At 44.3% G+C, this 15,853-nt stretch overlaps 1 protein-coding gene across 40 annotated transcripts in view; it reads left to right on the top strand.

The window, feature by feature from the left end:
- Positions 1-15,853, top strand: part of Plekha5 (pleckstrin homology domain containing A5) — a 201,834-nt gene that overhangs the window by 28,304 nt on the left and 157,677 nt on the right. The gene's annotated exons all lie outside the window — the stretch shown is intronic.

The following is a 15,853-nucleotide window of genomic DNA, read 5'->3' as shown; positions in this document are numbered from 1 at the left end:
AGGCTTAAAGAAGCATTGCATTGATTGGAAGTGATGTTATGATATATTTGCTGCTGTTTAGTGAGTTTATCCTGACTACCGTACTTTGCTTTCAACAGTTTGCAGGAGAGGAGGAAGGTGGTGGTCCACCTTTCGTTTGAGTCCCACTAGGAGGTTTTCAGCATTAAATTCCTTTACATGTAGAGTTCTTATGTGCCATGAGGCTTAATTTTTCCCAGGTCAGCATTAGGATGGATGGTTTTGAGATGAGGGCCACTAACTTCTTATTACACTATCTTCCCTCCCTCCCCATTGATCTCTCTCTCTTTCTCTCCCCCTCTCTTTCTCTCTGTCTGCCTGTCTGTCTCTCTCTGTCTTCTTCCTGTGGTTCTGGGATCAGATGCAGATTCCAGAGGAGCGCTCTGCTGTGAGCTACATCCCGATACACTGCACAGTTCATAAGAACTGGGTCTCTGTTTATGCTTCTGCTGTGTATGTGTAATGCTGAGCAATTTAGGGAAAATGTTTTCTGATAAGGGAATTAGACAAAGAAAATAGGTAAAATAGATTTAACCATGACATTGATGACCTTTCCACTTCTTTTGTCATGTTTTAAGACTTAAAGGAACTAAAATTCTGAGGAAGCCTCTACCTGTACTTCCTAACTGACAAGTCAGTTTTAGGATGGTCCAATATTCCAAATCAAGATTGCTTTGTGAATTCAGCTCAAGAACATAGCACTGAAGTATTTCATCTAATAAGAATGTGAACCTTCTGAACAAATTTGTATTATGTTTCATATAAAGTAAAGTAACATTAGCAAGGAAGTGAAGAAATAACACTCTGTGGAGTGTACCTCCAGAAATTACGATGTAGTTGGTATACAAGGGTCAGCATTCCTAATTTCTTTGGAAAAATCGCCATACTTTTCCACCTTTTTGTCAAAAGACAGCTGTAATGAGGTGCATTGACATATATAGCTCACCCATTTCAAGGTTCCGAGTATGCTTACAGAGTTGTGCAGCCATCAATCGCTACAATCAGTTGTAGGACACTTTCATCACTCAGGAAACTAACCGGGTAAGGTTGATCAAAGTACATTGTAAGCATGATGTAACTATCACAACGAAACCCTTTTGTACAATTAATTTATGTTAATAAAATTCAAAATCCTATAACTCTTAGTAGTCATCCCCTCCCCCATCTTTTCCTTGCAGTCCTGGCAAGCTCTCAGTCCTGCCTGAGCCCTTCACGTTGGCTGCTATGGACATTCTCCTCCTATCTGACTATAGTTATTTGTCCTTTGACTGGCTTTTCCCTATCCTCCCGCCTCTATAACAATGTGAGTTTTCTTCTGTACTTCCATGTGATTGACTTTTCTAGATTCAGCATGAGTGAGATCATGCAGCATTTGTATTTTAGTGCCTGACTTAATGTCATTTAACATAATATCCTCCATATTCATCTGCATTGTTTGCATGTACTTTTTATGGCTGAGTAGTATTCCTCTGTGCGTTTGTATTACATTTCCTTTATCCATTCATTTGTTGACAGACACCTAGGCTGCTTCCAAATCTTGGCTATTGTGAATTACCCTCCAGAGAACATGACAATGCAGATATCTCTTTAATATACTGATTTTTTTTTCCTGTGGATATATGCCCGGCATTGAGATTGTGGGTCAAACCTAGTTTTATTTTTTAGTACTTCAGTGAGCTGCCACACAATTTTCTATAATGGCTGTACTAGTTTGCATTCTACTAGCAGAGTGCCGTGGTTCCCTCTCCATAACACCTGCTAGCCCTCCTTCTCGAGTCTTACTGACAGCAGAGTGAGAAGATGCCTTAACTGGGGTGAGATGACATTTCCTTGTGGTTTTGACGTATGTTTCTCTAATGTTGAGCATTTTTTCATGTGCCTAGTGGCCGTATGAAGGTGGTCTTTTGAGAAATGTCTGTCTGGGTCTTTTGCCCATTTTTTAATAGTATCATTTGTTTTCTTGGTAGCGAGTTGAGTTTCTTATAAATTTGGGATGTTGACTCTTTAAAAGATGTATAGTTTACAAATATTTTCTCCTATCCTGTTTTGTTGCTTGTTTTGTTTGTTGCACAGAAGTGTTTTGGTACGATGTGATCCTGCTTGTCTGTTTTTGTTTTTGTTGTCTTTGCTTTTGAGGTCATTTCCAAGAAATCTTTGCCCTGAAGCAAAAGGTCTTGAAGCATTTACTGCATGTTTTCTTGTAGTTTCATAATTTGGGGTTTTCCATTTACGTTTGAATACATTTTGAGTTGCTTTTGTGTATGGTGAGGTGGAGGGCTTGACTTCATCCTTCTGCATGTGGATATCCAGTTTTTTCAGCACTTCATTGAAAAGACTGTCCTTTCCCCAGTGCGTTCCCGGCACAGTTGTTGAAAACCAGCTGGCTGCGAATGTGGACCTTTTCATTTTCTTCACATGCTTAAGTCTTGATGTATCTTCTGTCTCATTCCGTGTTTTAAAGTCAGGATGCTGTCACCATAACTTGGGTTTAAAATATTCTTACTTGAATATTAATCACTGGATGAACAAAGTGCTAGGTTATTCTAAGGCTAATTTTTATTCATAAATGAGGTGTAAAATTTTCTTATTTTTTCACGTAAGTCTTACAAATGCATAATAATTTTTGCTTTATCTGAAAGGATAACATTTACTGTATCATGACAGCACTGTCTCTCCTGTTGAGTTACATCCTCAGCATGTACAGTACTGATGGTGAAGGAGAATGTAAATTCACTTGTGGTATGTCTTTGTATGATATGCCCCTCAACCGTGACCTCAGTAGGGCTCTTGGTGTTGCCCTTGCTGCTTAAGCTGCTGTGATGGTGACTTCTCTAGTCTGAGCCTGACGATGGCTTCTGTGGCCTAGTGGAGGTTTGTCTGGGTGCGTGGAAGTGGAGGACAGAAGTTGGAAGGCTGATAAGCCTGGGCCTTCCATGTTGCAACTTCTCGGTGTTGAGCCGGGTCCTGGCCACTCTTGTTCCCACTGTCCTCAGTTTCATCCCGTGTGTCTTCTAATCTGTGTTACATGCTCCCTCTTCTGGCTTTTCGAAAGAAGTTCCGCAGTCCATGTGGGTGTGGGTGATGTAACCTTACTTTCTTTTATTCATTGCTTCTCTTCCTTATCAGTAGGAAGGTCAAAAGTAAGTAGGCTCTTTCTCCTCTCCACCTGCCTTTCCTGCCCCCTGTCTACTTGCCCGCCCCTCTCCCATCCCAGCCTTTTCTCCTTTTTTTGGTAGACTGGGTTGTGCTTGTTGTCTAGCCACCCAGACTGTAGGGATGGGGAACTAAAAAGCAACTGTGTGACTTTCAGATTGACGCTTTTGAAAACTGTGCATTTATCACTGATACTGGTGTGAGGGCTTAGGAATGACAAAAGACGTTTAATAGTCCAGGGGGCAGGATCTCAGTGCCCTAGGAGGAAAGAAGAAAAGAGGCCACTTACCCTTAGGTTTCCCTCTTCCCCCCGCCTTCTCTTTCTGGGTTTCTTGCAGGGAAGCTAGGCAGGGAGGAGAGCAGGAGCAGCAGGAGGGTCAACCAGGAAGAAGAAAGGAGGAGAAACTCTGGGAGAGTGCAGGAGCGCAAACAGCTGGGTCCTTGTGACTCTTCATCTGACATACATACATACGGTTGGAGGGGAGACCGGTTGTGTGGAGATACGGAAGTGAAGATTTAAACAAATTCGACATTAGATAAAGTCTTCTTGAAGTAGTGATGAGTGTGAATGACACGGCCGCCCTGTCCTCCATGGGGTGCGCTCCAGCACCCCAGTGGATGCTCCAGACTGCAGACATACGAACCTCGTGCCTACAGTGTTTTCCTGTGCATACGCACCTTCGATAAAGGTGACTTATGAATTAGGCTCAGTAAGAGATTAACAACAGCTACTAATAAAATGGAGCAGTTTCAACAATAGACTTGATAAAGTTATGTGAGTGTGGCCTCTGTCTCCAGGTACCTAATTACTGTAACTCTCAGCAACCTGAGCGTGCAGTATTCTTCTGTCTTTATTAAGTGGAGAACTCTGAGCCTTTCATTTAAAGTAAGCACTTCAGTGCTTCTCTTTGGGATATCTTAGTTGCCAGCACCACTACTCTTGTGCTTTGGGCCCGTGATTAAGCAAAATAAAGGTCCTTAAGCACAAGGACAAGGCCCCACAGGTGACTGACGGGCACGTGGTGTGCACTGTGAACATGTTGCACAGAGGGGTGCTGCCTTAGGGAGCTTGGGGCCACTCACTACGTGGACAACTTAAAGCTTGTGAATTGTTACTCTGTAGCTTTTCCATTTCATATTTCTGGACTGACGTTGACCACAGGTAGTTGAAGGTGGAATACTGTATTTCCAGGTGTCTGAATCCTACTGCGGACAAAAGTCAGAGGTGCTTATACACTGCGGCTTTTTGCCTGTATTTGTGGTTGAAGGAAATGCTAAGTTTCAGATAGAGATGGACAGACAGATGTAAAGAATAATTTCCTTCCCACACAACTTAACCGGGGTTCTAAATTCTGTCCCTAGGCCCGTGGGCTCCTGGATTCCATAGGCATGATTTTCACGTGAATCATGAAAATCTTCACCTAAAATAGTTTACTTCATCAGACAGCAGAGGTCACGTTGAAATCATGTCTCCTCCCCAGTGAAGTCCTCTTACCTATGTCAACAGAGAGTGCAGGCAAATACGTGACAGGCGTGAAAGGTGAAGACATTATTGGGGTCGATCAAAAGCTGTTTTGCACATCAGGCATTAGTTGGGCACTTACGCTCAGCACTGATCTAGGCACTTTTGTATCATCTCACTTTAAATATTCTCTTATTCGTGCGTAGCATTTACCCTGGCCTAGAGAAGACACGGAGCTTATGTGACAAAAGCACTGTGCGAAGCAGATAGGAACGAAACCAGAGGTGAGTTAGTTAAAACCCAGCCAGTGCCTACTTGTCGTCTGTCACAGGTCAGGTTGCCTCCTCTTCAATGGACTTCTTTCAGCACCATCCCTGACAGAGAACCTGGTGAATGTTAACCAGATCTAGAGCCTGTCACTGACTTGCCCTTGCACAGGTTCCTCGCGCTCCTAGGTCACCTTTCCTGTGTGCCCCAGAGCGGCCATGGTGCTGTTGAGAGAAACTCAGGGTCACAGGGTGTGAGGATGGCCCTGTGCAGTGGGATGGACACCAGCTGGTGAGGCCCACAGTCTTCATTTTATGCAGAGAAAAAACTAGCGTCTAGCTGGTGCCTGACCTGGGACAGAAAGAGTGGTCCTTTCATTTCTCATCTCATCTCCCCTGATACTCAGAGTAATCCGCAGAGGGGTGTTTACTTCTCCTGCCCTTACTCCAGTCACATGAAGTCTGTTCTTTGAGCGTCGTGGCTGGTTTAGTGGGGACAAGAGTTCGAGCCCCCTGTTGCCGGAGGCCGTATTCCCCCATGTCTTGTCTTGCTGTCCACAGCTGGCAAGTTCAGTGTTCTCTGGAAGTCTTGGTGGACTTCTTGGTCCTTTTTATTCCAGGACTTTCAGTGTGCACTTTCCATACTTCTGTCTTCTACTCATTTTCAAAAAATAGTGACTGTCATCTGGGGCTGTTACTGATGTCTGATTTCCAAGTCCCATGTGGGTTCTTAGTCATACCCAGTGTCCCAAGGTCACATGCAGAAGTACCCAGCAGTGCCTTCTCGCCCAACAGAGAAAAGTGAGGCTGGCTGACAACTTTCAGTTTTTTTCCCTCTCCAAACTCAGAGCAGTTTGACCCCATGTTTACTGCTGCTCCGCTGTGAAAGGGTGGCCCCCGTTCTTCTCTTCTTCCCTCTGCCTAACCCCACCTGAAGTGTCTGTAGAATGTCAGGGGCTGTCCTTCTCCTTCTGTTTCATTTCTTCAGATCAAAAGTTTGCTTCAAGCCTCTGCTTTTCTGAGAAGGCCTGTCTAACTTGCTCTCACTCTTGACATTTCTCTCCCTCTGCTCCTGAGATGGCCATGAGTTACCTTTCTCTACACCACTACCTGGCCCAGCCACTGTCCTCCCAGATCTCCCAGCACTGTGCGTCCTCAGCCTGAAATACTGGTATCTTTCAGATGTGTTGATTCTTTTTTAAAAATGTTTTTGTTAGTATATGATAATTATAAGGTGATTTCGTTGTGACATTTCCTTATATACATATACTAGTACCTCAGTTTAGTTCATCCCTCCACTGTTTTCCCTCTTCCCTTCTTAAAATGACTGAGACAGGTTTCCATGTTTCATATTCATACCTGTATGAATATTCGCCTCCTTTCCCTCTTCATTTGCCCTCCCCCTCCCACCAGTGTCCTCTCCTTTGCATGGCCTGTTTTACACTCCTGTCCTTCATTGTTTCTGTGTCTGTTTATTGCTCAGTGGGGGTTTTTTGCCTGTAAATATATTGTACTTTAATGAGTCTAACCCAGTCTATCACCCACCCTTCCTCATCCTTTTCCCTACCCTGTGTTGTTCAGCAGTTGTCAGTGTGTTTCGCTTTGTCTTATTCCTACACAGATATGCTGTATTTCAGTTACTCACACTCTTCTCTTCTTTTCTTCCTCCCTTAGTCTCCTCTAACAGTCTGACTTTGGGAAACACATTCTGCATATATAATATACATATGTGCATATACATATATATAAATGATAATGCTTATATTTGAGTTTGGATCTACCTTCCACATAAGAATGACATGTGATCTTTGTCCTTCTGAACCTAGCTAACTTCACTTAAGATGATGTTCTCCAGTTCCAGCCAACGATAAAATTTCATTCTTTATGGCTGAATGATACTCCATTGTATGGTGCGCCACATCAAATGTGTTAGTTCTTGATACAACCGTGCTCTGGCTGTCCCTCCGAGGCACCTCCCATGGTTTGCATTGTTTTTCTTCTACTTGTCTTCTTTACTCAGCTTCAAAGCCTCTTTTCCATTTCTCCACTGTCAGTGCAAGGAATTCCAAAGTATACCCAGTCCCTGCCCCTTCCCCACCTCAACGCCTCCATTTTCCCCTCCAAAGCTACACCTCAACTAACCCCCCACCCCAACACACAAACAAAACAACATAAAGCAGCAACAGAAACCTGGCCCATCCTTCCCAAGCTTCCCAGTCTTGAGACTCGCTGACGTGAGCCACTCACATCGTGTAAAATAACCTTAACCTTAAGGGCCACAGTTCTGGACTTGCTGAAAGTTACTCACTCCCTCTTTCCCCCCTTCTCCCTTCCCTCCTTCCCTCCCTCTCTCTCTCTCTCTTTCTCTCCCTCCCTCCCTCCCTCCTTTCTTCTTTCCCTCTCTCTCCTTTCTCTCTCTCTCTCTCTCTCCCTCTTTCACACACACACACACACACACGCACACACAAGTACACACATGCACACATATCACTGTAGCTGATTCTAGCTGGTACATGCCGCCCCTCAGCAAACACCTGCTGTTTTACTTGGGGATCTGGCATAGGAGGGCCTCGCCCTCTCTCGTTTTCTCTGAAGTTAGAGCTTGGGTCTAGTGTCTTAGACCTCATTCTTCAGGTCTTTGGAGAGTATTCGTGTCAGCCTTGCTGGTTTTGAGTGGACAGGGATGGAATCTTGGTGTTAGAGCCAAGGTCCAAGTGCAGGGCGAGCAGAACCTGCAGGAGTATCCAGCCTGTGCTGGCCTCTGAGGAGCTTCCTCCATGGTGCAGTTGCTTGTGCTGCTTTGCTGTCCCTCCACCGAGGCCTCCTACTTATACAGTGACCGCTTCTGAAGAAGGTTGACAAAAGGAAATAGTTGCAATAGTTGTCCCAAGTGCCATTCTTTAAATTTGGCTTCAGTTTCTAAACTCCATAGCTGCGGGTAAGCCGTAGGAACTTCTCACTCAGCAGCAGAGGTGTACTAAGGCCAGTTCTCAAAGGCACTGTCATTGGAACCTTAGAGAACACAGCATGGACTCAAAGCTCCCGTTCCCAAGGGACGTGGCACATGCAAGCAAGATCACACACTCGGAAATGGGTTTGCATGGGCCCCTTCAGGGAGCCACGTGTTGTCTGCTGACCTTCTGAACACCGCTGCCAGCGCCACCAGCTCCAGGGTCACTGATGGACCCAGGCTCGCTGTGTGCCTCATTCTCTGCCTCCTCACTGTTAAAGAGGACTTGAGTACTGCATTTAGAGTCATTACTTTCATATTCTACTTTGTGAATGACCCGTTTAAGAATAAAAATATTCAGAAATTATGCATTTTAATTCCGTTTTGGCTGTATACCGATAGCAGTCAAATTACTGCTTGGACTGCACAGGAAGACTCTTAGCTATTGAGAGGAAACCAGTTAGTGTGTCTGCTTATCCATGCCAGGATTATCAAAATAACACTCTGAAATTACGGTACTAAAATCTCAGCTCATTATTGTGATACTTGTTAATACAAAAACATTTCAGTTCGTCATTTTGATTCTGGAAGTAGTTAATACCTATCCACTACTTAAAACCCTGCTTTTTAAAATGATCTAGATTTTTTTTGGTTTTTCTGTGTTTATGCTAAGTATTTAAAGATTACTGTACTCAGTAGATAGCAAAGGCTGTTTTGTAAACATGATACTTTGTGGTTAAGAAGATAGACTTAGGGGCTGAGCTTGCTGGCTCAGGCCCATAATCCCAGCACTTGGGAGGTGGAAGTAGGAGGATCACCAGTTCAAGGCCAGCCAGTGTTACATTTTGATACCCTACCTCAAAAAAACCAGGGGGTGCGTGTTGTGGGTAGGGTGGGGAAGGAACAGATTTTGGAATCAGATAGTTCTGGGTTAGAATTGTAGCTTGAAGCTCATGGTCTGTGTTTATTATCACCGAACCTCAGTTCTTTATCTGTAAAGTGAGAATAATAATATCCTGTCTACAAGATTGTCATGAGAGTCAGTGTGGGAGATCATCGCCGTAACCCCAGCTCTCAGAGGCTGAGGCAGAAGGACTGTGAGTATGAGGCCAGCTTAAACGATGTAGATGATTGTGTCTTTATTTAAAAAAAGATTGCTATAAGGATGAGGTAACCAAGTTATAAAGTGTGTATGATGTATAGTACATACTCAGTGAGTGATAGTTACATAAAAGGTTCATTTCTTTACTTAAGCTGAACCAAAGGGTAAAAGTTGAACTTTTCTTTTAATAGCAGTTATTGGGAAGGGATGAGCAATTAGGCCTCTGCAATATGCTTGAAGTTTTTCATGTGTTGTGACCTGGGATTTCATAAATCTACTTGAAACCCGATTAACAGACCCCTAGATGGAAATTGTATTTCTTACCACATGCTTGCATAGGAATACTGTGTTTTAGAACTTTGCATGTTTATAAATATTGGGACACTTGGTCTAGTAACCTTAAGACATTTTACATGAGGAAACTGAGGCAGACCGAAGGCAGTGAGTACCCACCATCACATAGGCAGCAAGCAGGGAGGTGGAGTCTGGTTCCCAGGTCTTCCTCTTGAGCTGGGTTACCTGTCTCTCCAAATGCTCTTTTTGCAATAAAGTATGTGTGGGCTTTTAAAATAAAAAGAAGTCTCAAATTAGAACAGGGTTGAACAGAGTTTAACCTAACCTAACACTTAATTTTATTTAGCTTATTCCATGTAGTCTTGACCTTATCGAATATACGGAACTTACATAAACACATCACGGTTCTAATGCCTTCCCCCTGATGTTTGTGCCTAGAAGGCACAGATGACAGGGTCACCTTGTCATCCCAGCTTGTGGCTCTTCTTCATTCCGGTGACTGTGTCTGATGACCCCTGCACGCCTGCCATCTGCAGACCAGTCCTTTCCACCGTAGCTGACTGGTGATGGGGTCAGGAGTGTTCCTCCCTGTCACCTATGCAAAGGTGACACAGTCTGCTGTCCTCTGCAGCTCTGTGCTGACTCCCCGTGTATGTTGGTACACTGGCGTAGGTGATAACCTCTCTTTTTTCAAAGTAGTAGCCACTGTAGCAACATAAATCACTTCCCTGATTTTGTTTGCATCATCGGTCCTTTGATTTGTTACTCCTATCTATTATTGTGTGTCCTTTCTTATGTTTTTCTGAAATTGAGTTACTAAATTTATCAAGCCATTGGTTTAAAAACTTCTATATATTATCTTTCTACTGCCAAAAAAAAAAAAAACCCTACAATTGTCAAGCATCTATTCATCCAGAAAGTTAGTAACCAGTCCCTGTACACATGGCATTTCATTAGACAACTGATGTAGTCACACACCCCCACCCCACTGCTGTGTCTACACTTTGTATAGAGGCGGGTGAGGACAGCAGTCTCCAGGGTGACCTTGGAGCAGTGGCTGGTCACTAAGAGTCCAGGCAGAGAGTGAAGAAGAAGGTGTTTCAGAAGGGCGAGTGGAAGCAGCCTCTGAGGAGGTGGTGAAGGTGTCCTCAGCTTACCAGATTCAGGAGCCTGTGTAGAAGACTTGATTTAATGTTGGCTCACCTAAGACGGCAAGTCTTCTGGGACTTTTTTTTTTTTTTTGCTTTGAAAATGTAGGGGCCGATTCAGCCTGATGCTGAGGTAATTTTGTGTTCGTGATTCTCAGCCATGCTGATAGCTGAGAATCCTTGCTTCCCTCTCAGTCTGACCTGTGTTGGTCCAGTCTTCATCTCATTTCTTCTATGCATTCCTTTTGTTCAGCCAACCACAGATGGTTAGTCAGCCTCCAGTGTACACTGGCAGTGTGTTCTTGACTGTGTTCTGAGCACACAGACATGGTCACCGTCCTCATGGGTCTTCACTTTGGTGGGAGGAAGTCATGAAACCAGTTGTCACAGATGAATGTAGGATTACAGTGGTGGTAAGCTTGGTAAGGAAGAGGAATGCGGTATCCAGGACCTTGCCTCACCTGACATCCAAAGGAGAAGGAGGAATCATGCCAAGAATGGATGGCGGGCCACACCAGCCATAGACAGGACTTGCCAGCGTGCGGAGGAGGCAGCATGGTAGCTTGGAGGGACACAGGGAAGGCGGCTGGCTGAGAGGTAGGTGTGGACCAGGAAGGTGACGCTGAAGATTTCCATGTTTATCTAAGGTCAGGAGAGGGGGAGATCACATTTCTGTTTTGAAACTCTCTTCCCATGAGAGGAAGCTGGAGAAGCCTGACGGATGGAGGGAGGTTAGTTAGGAGGGTATTGCACATCGTAATTCGTTCACAGATATAAAATGGTGTCAACTTTCAGTCCTGTGCTTTGCATGATGGGGGCGTGTCTCTCCATTTGCACTTGGAGTGAGTGTAGAGAAGGTCACTTGAGACCCCACAGCCATGTGGCCTGAGATGATGAGCTGTTAGTCACTCTTGGAGAACAGGCTCAGATGAACTGTGGTACAGGTGCTGCCTCTGTCCCTCGGGAGGTCAGTGGTGTCTTGTCCTTGCCTGTCTGCTGTTAGGTAGGAGACATGGTGGCAGTGCTGTGGCAGCAGTGGCAGAAGTAGTAGAGATAGTACAGCTTAGGTGTCAGACTGTCCAGCCCGCCACATATGCACGTGGTTTTTCTCTCATTGAACTTCCACCTCCCTGCTTACAGATGAGGACGAAGTCTAAAAGTTGCAAAGTCACCGAAGAGGGTTTGGACATAGCTCACTTCTAGCATCTAGGCTGACATAGGGCTAGCAAGGTTAGGGAGAGCCAGGGTAACACTGTGCAGAAGTCAGGGCAGCTACACCTAGGCTGTGTTTCCGGAGAGTACTTTACTTTAATGCAGGGAGTGTCTGCAGTAGATCACACTACAAAGTGTCCACCCATCTTCTTTCTTATTTTCTAGACAGTATTTTACATCATTGAGACCACATTTTATGTAAAATTTTGAAATCATCGAATTTCCTTTTAGGGATGCACTGTAACTTACTGAGCGTCTTTTAATTTTAGATAATAATACATTTTGTTATGAGAATGATTAGAAGTGGATGGTGCTTCCCACTGCAGTGGCCGTGGTGGAAAAAAAAAAAAAGTTGGAAAATCAAGTGTTGATGCAGACACAGCCTGGCTGGAGGTCCTGTGGGTAGAGATGTGTTTAGTTTGGATGCTGTGTGGTGGTATCTGAAGGCCGAGCAAGTGCAGTCCAAGACCTAAGACCTAACTGCTCCTTCTCAAGAAAGCACCTGGTAGGACCATGTGCAAATGTTCATCAGAAGACGCGCGCAAGACTGTATTAGCAGTAGCCCTGAGCTGGAAGCTGCCCACATGCCCGCCAGGAGTGGGTAGATAGACTGTGTTCCAGTACAGTGATGTGTGGCAGTGAGAATATACAACTGTGTCAGCAGGATGGTTAAATATCACACAGGTAAGGTCGATGTGTGTGTTTCCTATACTGTTGAGATATTTAGCTAGCTGGGAGTCCCTGTACTCGGGAGGCTGAGGCAGGAGGATTGCGAGTTGGAGGCCAGCCTGTGTTACCTAGGGAGACCCTATCTCAAAAAAAGAATAGAAATGGTGATATTGATCTATGCATATAGGTTTCTTTAAAAGCTGTTGGTACCCTGCTTTGTTGGGTAGGTCAGGGTACTGAAAATAGGCTCAAAACGTAATGGCACAAAGATGGCAGAAGTGTGGTTTTTGCTCACACAGCAGTCTAGGGTACACATTCCAGACCAGGGTCAGGCAGGGCCTGTTTCTACTCAGTGCATCCTTCAGGACTTGGGCCAGTATCAACTCTGCCATCTTTAGCACATAGCTCGAGGCTCAACTGCTCACCTTCTGTTGCAGAGGTGCAGTCATGACTGCACCACCCTGTTGAGTGACGGGGAGAGATGTGGGAGTCCTGCACAGGCACCTTCTTCTCGATTCCTTTCTCATGTTCTAGTACACTGTGCCTGTCTGTTGTGTCAATGGACACACTTGTCACTGCTGTGCTAATGGCAGCGGATTATTTCATTGAACAGATTTTTGCTTTTGTCAACAGTGATACAGAGGGGAACCTTGATAAGAAAATTGCTTTCATAGGATAAATTATTAGCAGTAGATCAATAGGGTCAAAAAGAAAGCAGGCCTACTTTTGAGGTCAGTCCCAAGTTGGTCTCCAGACAGTCGTCAGTGTCCATTTCTGTCTGTTATCAAACAAACAGAAATGTTTAATTGATTTAAAAATAGACTCTATTGTGTGTATTTGAGGCTTATAAGATGACGTCATGGGATGCATATAGACAGTAAAAATGATTAGACTTATGTGTCACCTCACACCAGAGCAGCTAAAGTCTATTACTTACTTAAGAATTCTAATAAAATGCAATTTTATTAACTATAGCCCTTGAGTTAAGTGATTCTGAGTAAATTAGTTTTGCCCTTGGCATTTTCCATATCATTTTGTTCTTGCCAGCAAAGTGTTTGTTCTAATGTAGTCAGATCTGTCACTCTTTCTTTTCTGGGTTCTGCTTTTGGTGTCATGCTGAATTTACCCTTAGGTCATAAAAATAGCCCTCTTGGGGCTGGGGATGTAGCTCAGTGGTTGAATGTTTGCCTAACATGCATGAGGCCCTGGGTTCAATTCCCAGTTACCTCCCACAAAAAAAAAAAACAGCCATCTTTCCTTCTAAGTGTTTATACTTTGCTGTTTCCACTCCATCTGGAAATGACCTTACCTATAGAACCCAATTTTAGTTTTTGCCAAATGATAGTTTGGCTGTCCCAGTAGCATTTTTAATGTAAGACTGTTTGAACTCTATATAAAACTATTGAAAAGTTTTAAAAATATCTTTATGATTAACGATTAGGATGGAGTAGATAGGAAGTATCAGCTGAAGCAGATGAAGCCATATTGCCTCAAATAAGAAGCAGAACGCCTCCTCCCCCAGGCAGTCAGTGCTTCATCATGGACAAGGTCAGCTGCCTTCCATTGACTCAGAGGTGCAGCATCCTTTTAGATTAGGCAAATCAAATCTCCATGCTGGTCCACAGGGGACCATGCTGGTCCCCAGTGATGGGTTTGCCATCTAATTTGTTTTGGGATTATATTTGGCTGCTACCTTATCTGCTCTTTTTTTTTTTTTTTTTTTTTTTTTTGGTGGGACTGGAGTTTGAAGCTCAAGAGCTTTGCACTTGCAAAGTGGGCCCTCTACGACTTGAGCCACACCTCCAGTCCATTTGCTCTGGTTATTTTGGAGATGGGGGTCTCGTGAACTATTTGCTTGGGCTGGCCTTGAACCAAGATCCTCCCAAGTCTGAGCCTCCCAAGTAACTAGGATTGCAGACGTGAGCCACCAGTACCCGGCTCTTCATCTGCTTTTGATGCCATCTCTCACCGAGATTAGTGTCCCTGCCTGGCTGGGTGCTGACTGAAATTGAAAGAGTCTAATTACTGGAAATTGAGATTGTGACTGCTTTAGAGACTGGGTTTTTCTTCATGAGCATTTCTGTCATGTAATGTGTTTAATATGTGGGACTGTATTGAAGTCACTGGTAAAAATAACCGAAATCCTTGAGCCTGGCTAGATACTGTGTTAACATCATTTTCCCTGGGATTCCATGACACACTTGGTTGGAGCAGGTCTGCATGTATGCAGCCGTCGCAAGGTCTAAGAGAGGTGGAAGGGAACCTTTCTTGCTTGCCTGCTGTGCTTCTGTTGGTCTCATGCACAAGCTCTGGGAACAGAAAACAAAACTTGCACAAGCTCTGGGAACAGAAAAACAAAACTTGGTTGCTGGAGGAATAGCCCAAGCGCCTGCCAGAACTACCTGCCTAAACCTCCCAGGCTCACAGTTTGTATTTGTCAAAGTACAAACTTCATCAAAAGAAGCTGTTTATTATGAGCCTGCCTCTTGTGAGGACTGCTGTACAGCCAGCTTGTGGGCACCATTGGAACCCCGGCCACTGGCAGTGGGAGCCTCTGCAGTCTCTGGAGTGCAGCCACTGAGACTGCACGGCTCTGCCCATCTCTCCACCCAGGTCTCAGTCCCCAAGGAAGAACGTGATGATGGATGGGAGGATGGAGCCAGAGGTAGTGGATTGAATTGTATGAATTGGCTAGTCCCAGACTGTTCTTGACCCTGCAAGAGTACAGCAGAGGCACAGCTTAATGCTCCAGCCTGATAGCAGAGGGGTTCTTACAAAAGAGCTGGAGAGCCCTGAGGTGGTAACAATAAGCCACACTCGTGGTCCTTTTATCATCTCAGCTCCATGGATCTCAGATTCCTTACACTCCTTTCTGTCTTGTGGCATAGCCCATAAGACCCCTAAATCTGGATCAGCTTTCCTCTCCAGGGAAGGTAGATACTGCTGGGGAAAGTGATAGCTCTTGATGCTGCCCTGTCCTCCTTGTACTTGTCCTGTATGGCACCTGTGGTCATAGCATTAGTCATGGTTCTCCTTAGTACAGGCGTGCTCCTGTTCTAGTTAGACGGTGTGGTACCAGTTAGTGGAGAGACTGAATTCTCCTTCATACCAGACGAAGTCTTCTATGTGTTGTTCCCTCCCTCCCCCTGCTCTAGAAGGACTTGTTGATTTCCTCAAAATGTAGATTTTAATCCATAAAGCCATGTGTTTTGAATAGAGACATCTTCAGATTAGCTTCAGGATTAAAATGTTTTCAGATCAACAGAAAGCCATCTGCTGGCTGCCATTTTACTTTGTTTATGCTGAAAGTATTCCCTTTGGTTGGTTTAATGGGGCTTGAGATTCACTTTTCTTTGAAATTGTGTATTTGGATTTGATTCCTGGAAAAAAATTCTTTTGTGTGCAAATAGGTTATTCTAGCACAAACTAAAAGTTCACAGTTTGTACAATTAAAGTAAGCTATATTTTTTTACTCTGCAAATGAAACAAATCAATCATGGCAAGTGCATTTGTGGAAACTACTAGACTCTGAATTGAAGGCAGTTTATTGCATTGATTTACAAAGAAATAGTTCTGTAG

This window comes from Castor canadensis, chromosome 6, assembly GCF_047511655.1.
Source record: "Castor canadensis chromosome 6, mCasCan1.hap1v2, whole genome shotgun sequence".
Lineage (NCBI taxonomy): Eukaryota > Metazoa > Chordata > Mammalia > Rodentia > Castoridae > Castor > Castor canadensis.
The sequence above is the reverse complement of the archived record's forward strand: the minus strand, read 5'-3'. Positions and strand labels throughout refer to the sequence as shown.